The sequence below is a fragment of the Schistocerca americana genome, chromosome 6, assembly GCF_021461395.2.
Source record: "Schistocerca americana isolate TAMUIC-IGC-003095 chromosome 6, iqSchAmer2.1, whole genome shotgun sequence".
Lineage (NCBI taxonomy): Eukaryota > Metazoa > Arthropoda > Insecta > Orthoptera > Acrididae > Schistocerca > Schistocerca americana.
In genome coordinates this window covers 206,421,235-206,435,779 of record NC_060124.1, presented here as the reverse complement: position 1 = coordinate 206,435,779, position 14,545 = coordinate 206,421,235, and positions in this window count along the sequence as shown.

Sequence of the window (14,545 nt, the reverse complement as noted above, 5' to 3'; positions counted from 1 at the left end):
TATGAACAGCGCGATCGAGATGGTCCCACAGAGGGTCAGTTGGGTTTAAATCCGCGGAGTTTGGTGGCCACGAGATTGCGGTAAATTCATCCTGGTGCTCTTCGAACTACGCCCATACACTGCGCACCGTGCGACACGTTGCTAGGATGACACACTAAAGGCCGAAATACTAAATGTCTTTTTCCAAAGCTGTTTCACAGAGGAAGACTGCACTGCAGTTCGTTCTCTAGATTGTAGCACAGATGAAAAAATGGTAGATATCGAAATAGACGACAGAGGGATAGAAAAACAATTAAAATTCCTCAAAAGAGGAAAGGCCGCTGGACCTGATGGAATACCAGTTCGATTTTACACAGAGTACGCGAAGGAACTTACCCCCCTTCTTGCAGCGGTGTACCGTAGGTCTCTAGAAGAGCGTAGCGTTACAAAGGATTGGAAAAGGGCACAGGTCATCCCCGTTTTCAAGAAGGGACGTCGAACAGATGTGCAGAACTATAGGCCTATATCTCTAACGTCGATCAGTGCAGAATATTGGAACACGTATTATGTTCGAGTATAATGACTTTTCTGGAGACCAGAAATCTACTCTGTAGAAATCAGCACGGGTTTCGAAAAAGACGATCGTGTGAAACCCAGCTCGCGCTATTCGTACACGAGATTCAGAGGGCCATAGACACGGGTTCCCAGGTAGATGCCGTGTTTCTTGACTTCCGCAAGGCGTTCGATACAGTTCCCCACAGTCGTTTAATGAACAAAGTAAGAGCATATGGACTATCAGACCAATTGTGTGATTGGATTGAAGAGTTCCTAGATAACAGAACGCTTATGTCATTCTCAATGGAGAGAAGTCTTCCGAAGTAAGAGTGATTTCAGGTGTGCCGCAGAGGAGGGTCGTAGGACCGTTGCTATTCACAATATACATAAATGACCTTGTGGATGACATCGGAAGTTCACTGAGGCTTTTTGCGGATGATGCTGCGATATATTGAGAGGTTGTAACATTGGAAAATTGTAATGAAATGCAAGAGGATCTGCAGCGAATTGACGCATGGTGCAGGGAATGGCAATTGAATCTCAATGTAGACAAGTGTAATGTGCTGCGAATACATAAAAAAAAGATCCCTTATCATTTAGCTACAATATAGCAGGCCAGCAACTGGAAGCAGTTAATTCCATAAATTATCTGGGAGTATGCATTAGGAGTGATATAAAATGGAACGATCATATGAAGATGATCGTCGGTAAAGCAGATGCCAGATTGAGATTCATTGGAAGAATCCTAGGGAAATGCAATCCGAAAACAAAGGAAGTAGGTTACAGTACACTTGTTTGCTCACTGCTTGAATACTGCTCAGTAGTGTGTGATCCGTACCAGATAGGGTTGATTGAAGAGATAGAGAAGATCCAACGGAGAGCAGCGCGCTTCGTTTCAGGATCATTTAGTAATCGCGAAAGCGTTACGGAGATTATAGATAAACTCCAGTAGAAGACTCTGCAGGAGAGACGCTCAGTAGCTCGGTACGGGCTTTTGTTGAAGTTTCGAGAACATACCTTCACCGAGTCAAGCAGTATATTGCTCCCTCCTACGTATATCTCGCGAAGAGACCATGAGGATAAAATCAGAGAGATTAGAGTCCACACAGAGGCACACCGACAATCCTTCTTTCCACGAACAATACAAGACTGGAAGAGAAGGGAGAACCGATAGAGGTACTCAAGGTACCCTCCGCCACACATCGTCAGGTGGCTTGCGGAGTATGGATGTAGATGTAGATTGCATTGTTCTGTTGGTAGATGCTATGGTGCTGACGAAAAACCAAACTGCGTATAGGCGTGGGCATGGTCCCCAAGGATAAATGTTTACTTGTGTTGATCCATTGTGCCTTCCATAATGATGAAATCACACAGGGAATGCCACGAAAACATTCCTCTCGGACCATAACGCTCCTTCCTCCAGCCTGGATCATTCGGATGATTGTTGCAGGGCTGTATACGCCAACAGTCATCTAACGGATGGAGCATAAACTTGATACATCAGAAAAGACCACTTGTCGCCACTCATTGGACGGCTAGTTGTCGATGAACAGCAGGCAGTATGGGTGCTTGAACCAGGCGCCTGCTGTGGAGGCCCATACCGCAGCAACGTTAACTGAACGGCCACTGAGAATACTGTTGGTGGCCCCTTGGTTCATCTAGATCATCAGCTGCTCAACAGTTGCACATCTGTTCGCCCTTACATAACACCACAGTCATTTTTGGCCCCTGTCATCTACAGCCTGGGTGCACCACAGTTGCCTCAGTGCCAGTTTTGGATTGTGCCACTATGTCATGTACGGTATACTTTAACCATGCCAGCACGCAAACAGTTTACAACCTTAGGCGTTTCGGAAACGCTTCCACCAGTGACCGGAAAGCCAATGATCATGCCCTTTTGGACGTCAGATAAACCTCTCCTTTTTCGCATTAAGAGCTCCAACATGCTTTATATAACCTCCACTGCTAGTGCTGCCACCTACCATCTGTGAGTAGTTATTGCATGTTGACGTGGAACATAGGCAGTGACCACATTAATGTGAACGGGCATTATACTACCTTCTGTCTTTCATAGCTCAGGTCGTAAATATACCTATTACGTTTAAGGAATTCATGGCGGTCTCATTTGCCCACTTCTGCTTCCTGTCGACAACACATAAATTAAGTGCACTTATGTACATGTACCATCCTTCGAATGGAAGCGAAGCACGAGTAATGTTGTTGTGCCGCTCAGATTAAATGACCTAGCACAACTGCGCTTTCGGGGAGTGAGTACGAGGAAAACAGTCTGTAAGTGAGGTGGAAGCGTTTATAGACAAGATCAGAAGCATATATGGTCCACCAGCAACGTCTTCGCTATACATCAGTTACTGCCTCCAACACCTCTATCAGCAATGTTGCAAAACCCTACCACAATGCTGCCACGTATTGCAGCAACGTTTATGGCAACACTACTGTAGCCACACATAGCAGTAAAATATGGCTTGTGTAAACACATCGTAAGATGAAGTACATTTTATTACGAAACTGCGTAACAAGTATTGTCATTTATTGGAGATTGGAAATTTGTGGTAAGGTCTTATGGGACCAAACTGCTGAGGTCATCGGTCCCTAAGCTTACACGCTACTTGCTCTAACTTCAACTAACTTACGCTAAGGACAACACACACACGCATACCCGAGGGAAGGCCTCGAACCTCCGACGGGGGGAGCCACGCGGACCGTGTCATTTATTATATAGCTCTCTGTAGCAATAATAAAACTGTAAAACTGTAGTGTTTGTACATTAAAAATATTGACCAAAACCAGATTGCGGGTAGTGTATGGAACGTAACAGAATACAATAAGACTATTTTTAAAAACTTTGTCCGTCTGAACGTGCTAATCTTCAAAATTACTGGACGAATTTTCGCGAGGTTTTCAACATATGGGCAACATATGGGCTTTATTTCATCAAAATCGGATCGCGAAAAGAAAGATACCTTAACTTAAAGTTTTAAGAGTTTGCTCAACTTAGTAGTTTAGATGTTCACCTGAGTAACACGATCATCACATAATAGCACATAAAAAAATCGACAGATAGCACTGTTAGTTTCGTGGCACACCAAAGAACCAACAGACGGTGCTTTTAAATTTCATAGCACACGAAAGAACCAACAGATGACACTGTTTTCTTTTTTTTTTTTCCTCTGTGACCGAAGTTTTTGGGAAGTTTACGTAAATGACAGAACTAAGCGCCGCAATCTTACCTTTACAAATACAAACTAATATTGAATTTATGTGACTCTTTCAAAATTCCTTCCGAATTCGAGGCGCTACGTAACTCAGGCGTCTCATCATCATATCGCTTCTCAATACATAAATAAACAGGTCGTCCGGCCACAAATACGTAGCGCTACTCGTATAAAGCAAGGACGTGTCACTAGTTAACAAATAACTGCCGGTGGTCAACGCAGTGATAAGTGACAGAAAAATTTAAGAACTGCTCGAGAATTGAGCCCAGTATTTTTGTGTGTGTAATGTGACACTCACTTAGCCGCTGAGGAACAAAACGCAGTGACACCGACTTTCATTAATAACCTAAGTAACATTCGCAATAGAAATAGAGAAATAACCCTACAGAAATGTATAGATGTAAAAATTATTGACCCTCACATAAAAAAAGTTTTGCGTCACCTCGGTTCCGAGAGTTACAGAACCTGTACAGAAAATTGGAATAGAGGTCAACATAAACATCATTTCCGCCCTTTTTATTACTCATGAAAACCATACATTGCATGTTTTACCACCATACAGCGAGACTTTCAGAGATGGTGGTCCATATTGCTGTACACACCGGTACCTCTAATACCCAGTAGCACGTCCTCTTGCATCGATACATACCTGTATTCGTCGTGGCGTACCATCCACAATTTCATCAAGGCACTGTTGGTCCAGGTTGTCCCACTCCTCAACGGCGACTCGGCGTAGATCCCTCGGAGTGATTGTTGGGTCACGTCATGGATAAGCAGCCCTTTTCAATCTATTCCACGCATGTTCGATAGGGTTCATGTCTGGAGAACATGCTGGCCACTAATCGAGTGATGTCGTTATCCTGGAGGAAGTCATTCACAAGATGTGCACGATGGGGGCGCGAATTGTCGTCCATGAAGACGAATGCCTCGCCAATATGCTGCCGATATGGTTGCACCATCTGTCGGAGGATGGCATTCGCGTATCGTACAGCCGTTACGGCGCCTTGCATGACCACCAGCGGCGTATATCAACCCCACATAATGCCACCGCAAGACAGCAGGGAACCTCCACCTTGCTGCACTCGCTGGACAGTGTGTCTAAGGCGTTCAGCCTGACCGGGTTGCCTCCAAACACGTCTCCGACGATTGTCTGGTTGAAGGCACATGCGACACTCATCGGTGAAGAGAACGTAATGCCAATTCTGAGCGGTCCATTCGGCATGTTGTTGAGCCCATCTGTACCGTGTTGCATGGTGTTGTGGTTGCAAAGATGGACCTCGCCTTGGACGTCCGGAGTGAAGTTGCGGATCATGCAGCCTATTGCGCGCAGTTTGAGTCGTAACACTACGTCCTGTGGGTGCACGAAAAGCATTATTCAACTGGTGGCGTTGCTTTCAGGTTTCCACCGAGCCATAATTCATAGGTAGCGGTCATCCACTACAGTAGTAGCCCTTGGGCGTCCTGAGCGAAGCATGTCATCGACAGTTCCTGTCTCTCTGTATCTCTTCCATGTCCGAACAACATCTCTCTGGTTCAGTTCCGAGACGCCTGGACACTTGCCTTATTGAGAGCCCTTCCTGACACAAAGTAATAATGCGGACGCGAGCGAACCGCCGTAACTGACCGTCTAGGAATGGCTGAACTACAGACAACAAGAGTCGTGTTTTCTGGTGGAATGACTGGAACTGATTGGCTGTCGGACCCCTTCCTTGTAATAGGCGCTGCTCATGCATGGTTGTTTACATCTTTGGGCAGGTTTAGTGACATCTCTGAACAGTCAAAGGGACTGTGTCTGTGATACAATATCCACAGTCATCGTATGTCTTCAGGAGTTCTGGGAACTGGGCTGATGCACAACTTTCTTTGGTATGCGTAGAAAACTTACATGTTCCTAAAGAAATGAACTCAGTTCACTGAAAAACATCAGTGAATACCACTAGACGATGACCGAATGGAAAAGAAAAGAAGGAAGTGACAGAATTAAGACATACCTGTAGCCATCATTCCATACATGCGCATAAAAACACGAAATAATGATACAATACAAAATAAATATTCCCTTTTAAGAGAGAAATGCCTGCGTCCATAGCTTAGTGTAAAGTTCCACTGTTTACTGACACAGAGATCGCGTTTTCATTTCACAGTGACAATCTTGGAGATTTTTCTGATTTGGAAAGGTGTGACAGGTACAAGGTGAAACTACTTGAGTAAAATAAGCACTTCGCCTAACGATGAAGAGCAGGAAACCTGTTGAAACGTTGTTCCAAGATGCTTCTGTAGCAAAGCTGATAAGCTGAAAACAATTCACCAGCGTCTCCCTTTCATAACATTAACTGCCAGTATCTCTGCTACAGTTTATATGACGTCTCTACAGCTTAATGAGGGTGTAGCACTTCGTTCAGTCCGTCAAATGTCCCGTCTATTCTGTAACAGAAAAGCGTTGTTTAAGTAAAGTTCTAGAATAAGATTCGTTGTATTAACCTCTCCCCTTTCCCCTAACGAAAAAAATTACTCTTTCATAAAAGCTTTAAACTGTTTTCGGTACAGTGAATCGCTACAGTTCTTAAATTAAGAAACTATTACAAAGATATTGTAAAGTTACTAATGAAAAAAGCTGGTTGAGGAACAACAGTAGTGATATGTCAGAGTAAGCGATGTCAACTTCATTGCTAAGGTGTCTGGATTATGGACAGGTCAAACTTTTTTTTAAGTTGGGACTGGGTCCACAGCCTTGTTAAAGTTACTGAAAGTTCTCATTCCGCTTAGGCCGTACCAAAAACTTTTATTGTTTATACATTACGATTGCAGTTTCGACATTTGTCATCATCAGGTGGTGTGGGGCAATGATACCCAATTAACAGTATGGAGTTGATTTTATAATGCTCAGTACCATGGTGCCGTACATGACAACTTCATATTGTTAAGTGGGCACTGTTGCCCCATATAAGCTGATGATATCAAAATGTCGAAATTCCTTTCATGATACATAAATAATGAATATTTTTGTTACAACCTATACGGACTTACAACTTTCAGTAATTTTACAAATTACGCGTGCTTCAAGGTTTTGCATAGAACAATACCTAAAAGTAGCGGTATCAGCTACGTCAAATACCATTGTTTTGCACAGAGGGATGTCTGAATGACAATCGAGTAGTATTACGTTTTCTGGTCAGACTATCGATGTTCGTAGTAACTGAGACAGTCTCTGATCGCAGGTTTCTTTACCTATTTTGTGATCAAAGACTGTTTTAGTTTACGAATTGTTAAACATTGGACCATTGCCATTCCCACTGTGACAACGTCACCCCTCATCAAGCCACTCAGTGTGTCAATTATGGAGTGCTCTCGAATATCAGAAAGAATACAATATCAATTCTAAAGTATTGTTCTAGCATTTGGAGTCCTTATCATGCAGGAGTCACAACAGACATCGAACGAATTCAGGGACGACCTCGGGTCGTAACAGGTACATGTAGCCCATTTTGTTGTTGTGGTCGCCAGTCCAGAGACTGGTTTGATGCAGCTCTCCATGCTACTCTATCCTGTGCAAGCTTCTTCATCTCCCAGTACCTACTGCAACCTACATCCTTCTGAATCTGCTTAGTGTATTCATATCTAGGTCTCCCTCTACGATTTTTACCCTTCATGCTTCCCTCCAATACTAAATTGGTGATCCCTTGATGCCTCAGAACATGTCATATCAACCGATCCCTTCTTCTACTCAAGTTGTGCCACAAATTTCTCTTCTCCCCAATTCTATTCAGTACCTCCTCATTAGTTATGTGATCTACCCATCTAATCTTCAGCATTCTTCTGTAGCACCACATTTCGAAAGCTTCTATTCTCTTCTTGTCTAAACTACACTCCTGGAAATGGAAAAAAGAACACATTGACACCGGTGTGTCAGACCCACCATACTTGCTCCGGACACTGCGAGAGGGCTGTACAAGCAATGATCACACGCACGGCACAGCGGACACACCAGGAACCGCGGTGTTGGCCGTCGAATGGCGCTAGCTGCGCAGCATTTGTGCACCGCCGCCGTCAGTGTCAGCCAGTTTGCCGTGGCATACGGAGCTCCGTCGCAGTCTTTAACACTGGTAGCATGCCGCGACAGCGTGGACGTGAACCGTATGTGCAGTAGAGATGGGGGATGCGCTCTTGAACTAATTCATAGAGTTGAATCTTTCAAAGGAGTGAACAATCAGTGATTCAGAAAAAAAGAACGGTAGCTCCAAACGTTTCCCACGGCAGAGAGAGAGAGAGAGAGAGAGAGAGAGAGAGAGAGAGAGAGACGGAGCATATCAGCAGCGCCTCTGCTGGTCAGAGCACAGTGCACGCCACACAACACAGCCAGCGCCGGCCTCTGCCCTGCTTCTACCTTGGCTGCCTGCATTGTGCAGTGCCCCATTGGATTTTGTGTTTCACATATGCCGTGCCGTCCATGTGCGTCGTCTGCCGCGCGCAGTGTCTGGCGCAGCTTAACTTCGCATCGCACTCTGTCGGCGATCGTTTCAGTCGCACGTCCTGCCCTCTGGGCAGTTGATGCGAGCAACAGGACAGAGAGCCACCTAGCGGATAACATAGGAACTACTTGCAACAACCTGCTCGCAAGGGAACGGACGATTTTTTTCGGAGCGGGTGAGTTCACCGCTCCCCCCACCCTCGGAACTCGCCCGCTCAACGCTCACCCCACCGTCTCGACTCTAGCCAGAGCGTTGAGCAAAGCGACTCAGGTGTCACTCTGGTCTCTGCGGTCTCAGCTCACGCAGTAATACAGCTCGCGGCTCGACCCGCTCGACTCAGCGCCTCTGCATCAGAGTTCTTCCCTACTGGATATTGTTCTTCGTAGTAATACCGCTATGTATATTACATTATTATGTTACGTATACATCAATTGTTTTTATTTTATTTTTATTTGTTTAAACTGATTAGATTAGGTTCCTGATGACTCCTCTTACTATAGGATTTTTATTATGGACACTCGAATTTACGCTTTAATTACGAGCGAACCGATAAACGTATCGCAAAATGTGATACACCAATATTTTCCTTGTTTTATTCTGCGTAAGGCTATATGCAGCACTTTCGTTTTACAGTCAAATTTATATATTTTTTATTCTTATTCTGGTACGGATTTTGCGATTTTAGGCGTCTTCGGAAGGAAACGTTCACTTTAAAAATATATGGCTTGCGATGAATTTGTATGAGGTTAATGAAATTTTAATACATTATAGCCAAATATATTGTTAATGTAAATCTCAAGTTACAACATCCAAAAAACCACGATAGTTCAAAATAAATCAATAATCAAAAACTTTGTCATATCGTGGAAATTTCAATAAACAATACAAAATTCTTACTCATTATCTGTGTTACTTAAAAATAGGATCAAATAAGATCAAAATACAGGTGTAGTACTGGAATAAACCAAGTTTAAAGGACAATGTGCCCTCCATTTATTTTCTATTGTAAATGAGTGGTGAGTCATGAAAAAGAGCTAATTCATTTCAGGGAGTGAACAGTTCTGATCCAATCTCTGAAAAGAACAGTTTTGCCCATCTCTAATGTGCAGTTGACGGACTTTGAGCGAGGGCGTATAGTGGGCATGCGGGAGGCCGGGTGGACGTACCGCCGAATTGCTCAACACGTGGGGCGTGAGGTCTCCACAGTACATCGATGTTGTCGCCAGTGGTCGGCGGAAGGTGCACGTGCCCGTCGACCTGGGACCGGACCGCAGCGACGCACGGATGCACGCCAAGACCGTAGGATCCTACGCAGTGCCGTAGGGGACCGCACCACCACTTCCCAGCAAATTAGGGACACTGTTGCTCCTGGGGTATCGGCGAGGACCATTCGCAACCGTCTCCATGAAGCTGGGCTACGGTCCCGCACACCGTTAGGCCGTCTTCCGCTCACGCCCCAACATCGTGCAGCCCGCCTCCAGTGGTGTCGCGACAGGCGTGAATGGAGGGACGAATGGAGACGTGTCGTCTTCAGCGATGAGAGTCGCTTCTGCCTTGGTGCCAATGATGGTCGTATGCGTGTTTGGCGCCGTGCAGGTGAGCGCCACAATCAGGACTGCATACGACCGAGGCACACAGGGCCAACACCCGGCATCATGGTGTGGGGAGCGATCTCCTACACTGGCCGTACACCACTGGTGATCGTCGAGGGGACACTGAATAGTGCACGGTACATCCAAACCGTCATCGAACCCATCGTTCTACCATTCCTAGACCGGCAAGGGAACTTGCTGTTCCAACAGGACAATGCACGTCCGCATGTATCCCGTGCCACCCAACGTGCTCTAGAAGGTGTAAGTCAACTACCCTGGCCAGCAAGATCTCCGGATCTGTCCCCCATTGAGCATGTTTGGGACTGGATGAAGCATCGTCTCACGCGGTATGCACGTCCAGCACGAACGCTGGTCCAACTGAGGCGCCAGGTGGAAATGGCATGGCAAGCCGTTCCACAGGACTACATCCAGCATCTCTACGATCGTCCCTATGGGAGAATAGCAGCCTGCATTGCTGCGAAAGGTGGATATACACTGTACTAGTGCCGACATTGTGCATGCTCTGTTGCCTGTGTCTATGTGCCTGTGGTTCTGTCAGTGTGATCATGTGATGTATCTGACCCCAGGAATGTGTCAATAAAGTTTCCCCTTCCTGGGACAATGAATTCACGGTGTTCTTATTTCAATTTCCAGGAGTGTATTTATCGTCCATGTTTCACTTTCATACAAGGCTACATTTCATGCAAATACTTTCAGAAAAGACTTCCTGATACTTAAATCAAAATTCGATGTTAACAAATTTCTCTTCTTCAGAAACACTTTCCTTGCCATTGCCAGTCTACATTTTATATGCTCTCTACTTGACCATCATCAGTTATTTTGCTCCCCAAATAGCAAAACTCATCTACCAGTGCAAGTATCTCATTTCCTAACGTAATGCCCACAGCCCATACGAAAGTGTAAAAGCGATGCTCAAGAAACGTAACTGGATTATCATTCGAAGAAAGCCGATAATGTTCTCACGAAATCATGTATTCGAGAAAGACTGTGTGACCATTCTGCTGCCCCGTCACATATTAAATGAAGAAAACTTCACAAACGAATACTGCTGAAGAAGAAGAAGAAGAAGAAGAAGAAAAGAATCATTTTATTGGATGACCGGTTTCGAAACAGCTACGTTGCCATCATCGGATCTGTAAGAGGATGAACAGAAGTTTATAGAAAAATATCTTACAATCATGATACTAAACTTGATAAAGTGTCTCGTTACATTGTAACATACCTTTTGCTTTACAATTTTTACTACATATTTTCCATCAATGTTGCGCGTCGCTTCACGTTGTATATGCACTTCATACTAGCATGAAGATCACTACACATCGGCATCTCAAATACAAAAGTATTATGTACAAACATAATCGTAACTATATTGCGCCGATTGCAAGTGTTCATTCACCACCAGCTGGCAACTAACAGAGAAGTGGTGTAAACACAACGATCTCTATGTACGTCAACCTGAAGGTGCTGTGGCAGTTGGCTGGATTATTGTCTCATATACAGTATAAAACATACATACCTACATAATAGGCAATACATTATTAAGGACCATTTTATTTCCATTATTATACAATCCAACTCAGAGAAAAATAGAAATTTTTACGTATAATTAATGTATCTATCTTTCATAATTTTGTAGGCTAAAATTTGTATGACATACGTTAAGAAACAAGAATTAGGCTCGCCTCGCAAAATGCTAAATATAGACAATAATTTAGAAAGAAATTCTTCAAGCAGGACATTGTTATTCTGGGGTACTCTGTGTTATGTTTATAATTTACATCTGCATGTCCATAGTTACGTTTCGAATTTCTTATCATCATGGCTCGGCATATTTTTTGTTGTTATTTTATTTTTGGAAACTAGTGCTATACATAGAATATTATAAACAGATAACCGTTAAAAATAACAGCATTATTTTTTTAATCATAAAATCACAATGTTCATCTACATCCCTTACATCGCCCAATGTCTAGGTGCACAATGGGGGTGTAAGTGGAATGACGTTCATCATGATCCATCTCATAAAATGGAATTAAAAAGGTTTCGAGTTGTAGTTAGAATTTATATAGGAAGTAATACAAATCTAAGTAATACATCGAAATGTACAACAAATTTTATCAACTATTTCATGTTGAAAAATGAGTATATTGTTCTTTCTTACAGAATCTCAAAATCTGTTTAATACATTTTATATACCAAAATCAATAATTCACAATTACTAAAGCCAAAAATTTATTGGGTCATTAGAAACCTTCCTTGTCGTCCAACGATATGATTTAAATCAAGAGAAACATATGATTTCCACTTGCATTTCCATATTATATACAAATAAAACATCATGAACAAAGAAGGGTGTTAATTACGTATATGGAACACCTGTGTTTATCGTACTACAACAAAGGTATGATTATATGAATACGTCACTAGATGTCTAAGTGGAATTAACAGATTACAAGTATTGAAAAGCATAGGCATGTTTCATGTGTACAAGATCAAGATAACGTATTACCGACTGCCTGGGGTATTGTACAATCGACAGATCTTTATCGTAAGACATCCCTGGAGACGGATACTGTCCGACCTTTTAGCGAAGAAAATCTTAAGGAAAAAGATATCGACCATGAGGGCCCCTCAGTGGCAAAATGAGAGTTAGGGAACGACCACATTCAGGACCTCTGCAATGCATGTAAATTGCCAGCTGATGCGAACATACGCTGTCCAGCATTGCAGGTCACCATAGAGAAGGCTACAGGTCACCCAAGGTCTAGGTGAAAGGGCTCACACAGCAACAGTTCTCCTATACTACAGCTAGGAACAGAAAACGCAGCATCTCTGCAGTGCAAAGAAACAAAGAGGTGACATGACACACATGCCACCCAGAGTCTGGGCTAAAAAACTAATTCTAGGAGACAAAATGCCAATTCATCTCCCAGCCACTACAGACATCTAAACTAATATATAATGACGAACATTTGAAGACAAACATCTGTATTTGCCTACTGGTATAGCGTCCCTGTATTTTTAAGTTAGTCACTCGGCTTCTAGTTGAGTTTATTTTGCGAAATTTAAAAACAAACATGGTAACACAAATCAAAGAATGCTTATGCACCCATACGTCTAAAACAATAGTCCAAAACTAGTGCGCTACAAAAAAAAACTGTGTGAGTGTCAATATAAACGTCACATACTGTCCACGTCAAACCCATATGAACGTTGTCTTCCTTTACATCACATATGAAAAGTAAAACATCATGTGCTAAGACGGGTATTATATTGAACATACACTGAGTTGACAAAAGGCATGGGATAGCGATACTCGCACATGTACAGATGGCAGTAGTGTCCCGTACACAAGGTATAAGAGGGCGGCGCTCTCATTTGTAGGAAGGCGAGTCCTGTGAAAAGGTTTCCGATGTGTTTATGGCCTCACGACGAAAATTAACAGACTTTGGACGGGGAATGATAGGTGGAGCCAGACACAAGGGACATTTCATTTCGGAATCGTTAAGGGAATTCAATATTCTGAGACGCACAGAGTCAAGAGTGTCCCAAGAATATCGAATTTCAGGCTTTACCTCTCACCACGGACAACGCAGTGGTCAACGGCCTTCACTTAACCACCAACAGCAGCGGAGTTTGCACAGAGTCGTCAGTACTAACAGACAAGCAACACTGCGTGAAACAACCGCAGAAATCAATGTGGGACGTACGTCAAACAGATCCGCTAGAACAGTGCGGTGAAATCTGGCACTAATGGGCTGCGGCAGCAGTTGACCGACTCCATTGCCTTTGCTAACAGCACGACATCGCCCGCAGCGTCTCTCCTGGGCTCGTGATCACATCAGTTTAACCCTAGACGTCTGGCAAACCGTAGCTTGGTCATTTCATTTGGTAAGAGCTGATGGTAGGGTTCGACTGTGGCGCAGACCCCACAAAGCCATGGAACAAAGTCTTCGACAAAGCGCTGTGCAAGCTGACGGTGGCTCCATAGTGGTAATGGTTGTGTTAACAGGGAATGGAATGAGTCCTCTGCTCTGAAAGGTGGCTACACTGAGCCACAGCGCCAGAGAGTTTTGTTCGGCCGCCTCCACTGGCAGTGATTATTGAGAAGTAGCGGAGGGAGTGCTTGTCGAGAACTCGTAGTAGGCAGTGCTTGCTGAGATGTGGTAGTGAAAAGTTCTTGTCGAGATGTCGTAGTAGTGAGTGCTTGTTCCATGTTTTATGCAGTTATTTGATGGGCTAGATAGCAGATGTTGTTCTAATGGAGATGTTGTAATGATTAGAGTGCTTTTCGTCAATATATATGAAGGTAACAAAACTTGGTTTTTTTTCTCATTATTTCAATGTCATGAATAATGCGTCATTACAGGTTCAGTCAACAAAGCATCTGGCTTGTGTTCTTGTATTAGAGTGTAATTCTGGTTTTCTTGCGCAATTATAGTATTTCTAACTTTTTTTATCACTTCAGTATAAATGGTATTTGAAATTTCTTGTCTTATTGAAGAAGAACCGTGCCAGATGTGTACGTTGAGTCATACTTCCACACACAGAACAGTTATACTTGTGCTTTGGTTTCGTAGGTTTTACAGTTGCTGGGGACTTAATTAATTAATTGTGTTAACGGAAATTTCATTTCATTCTTTGTTGTTGTTCTATGCAGTCAGATTGCGTACAGATACTAGTCAGGGACTGCGTA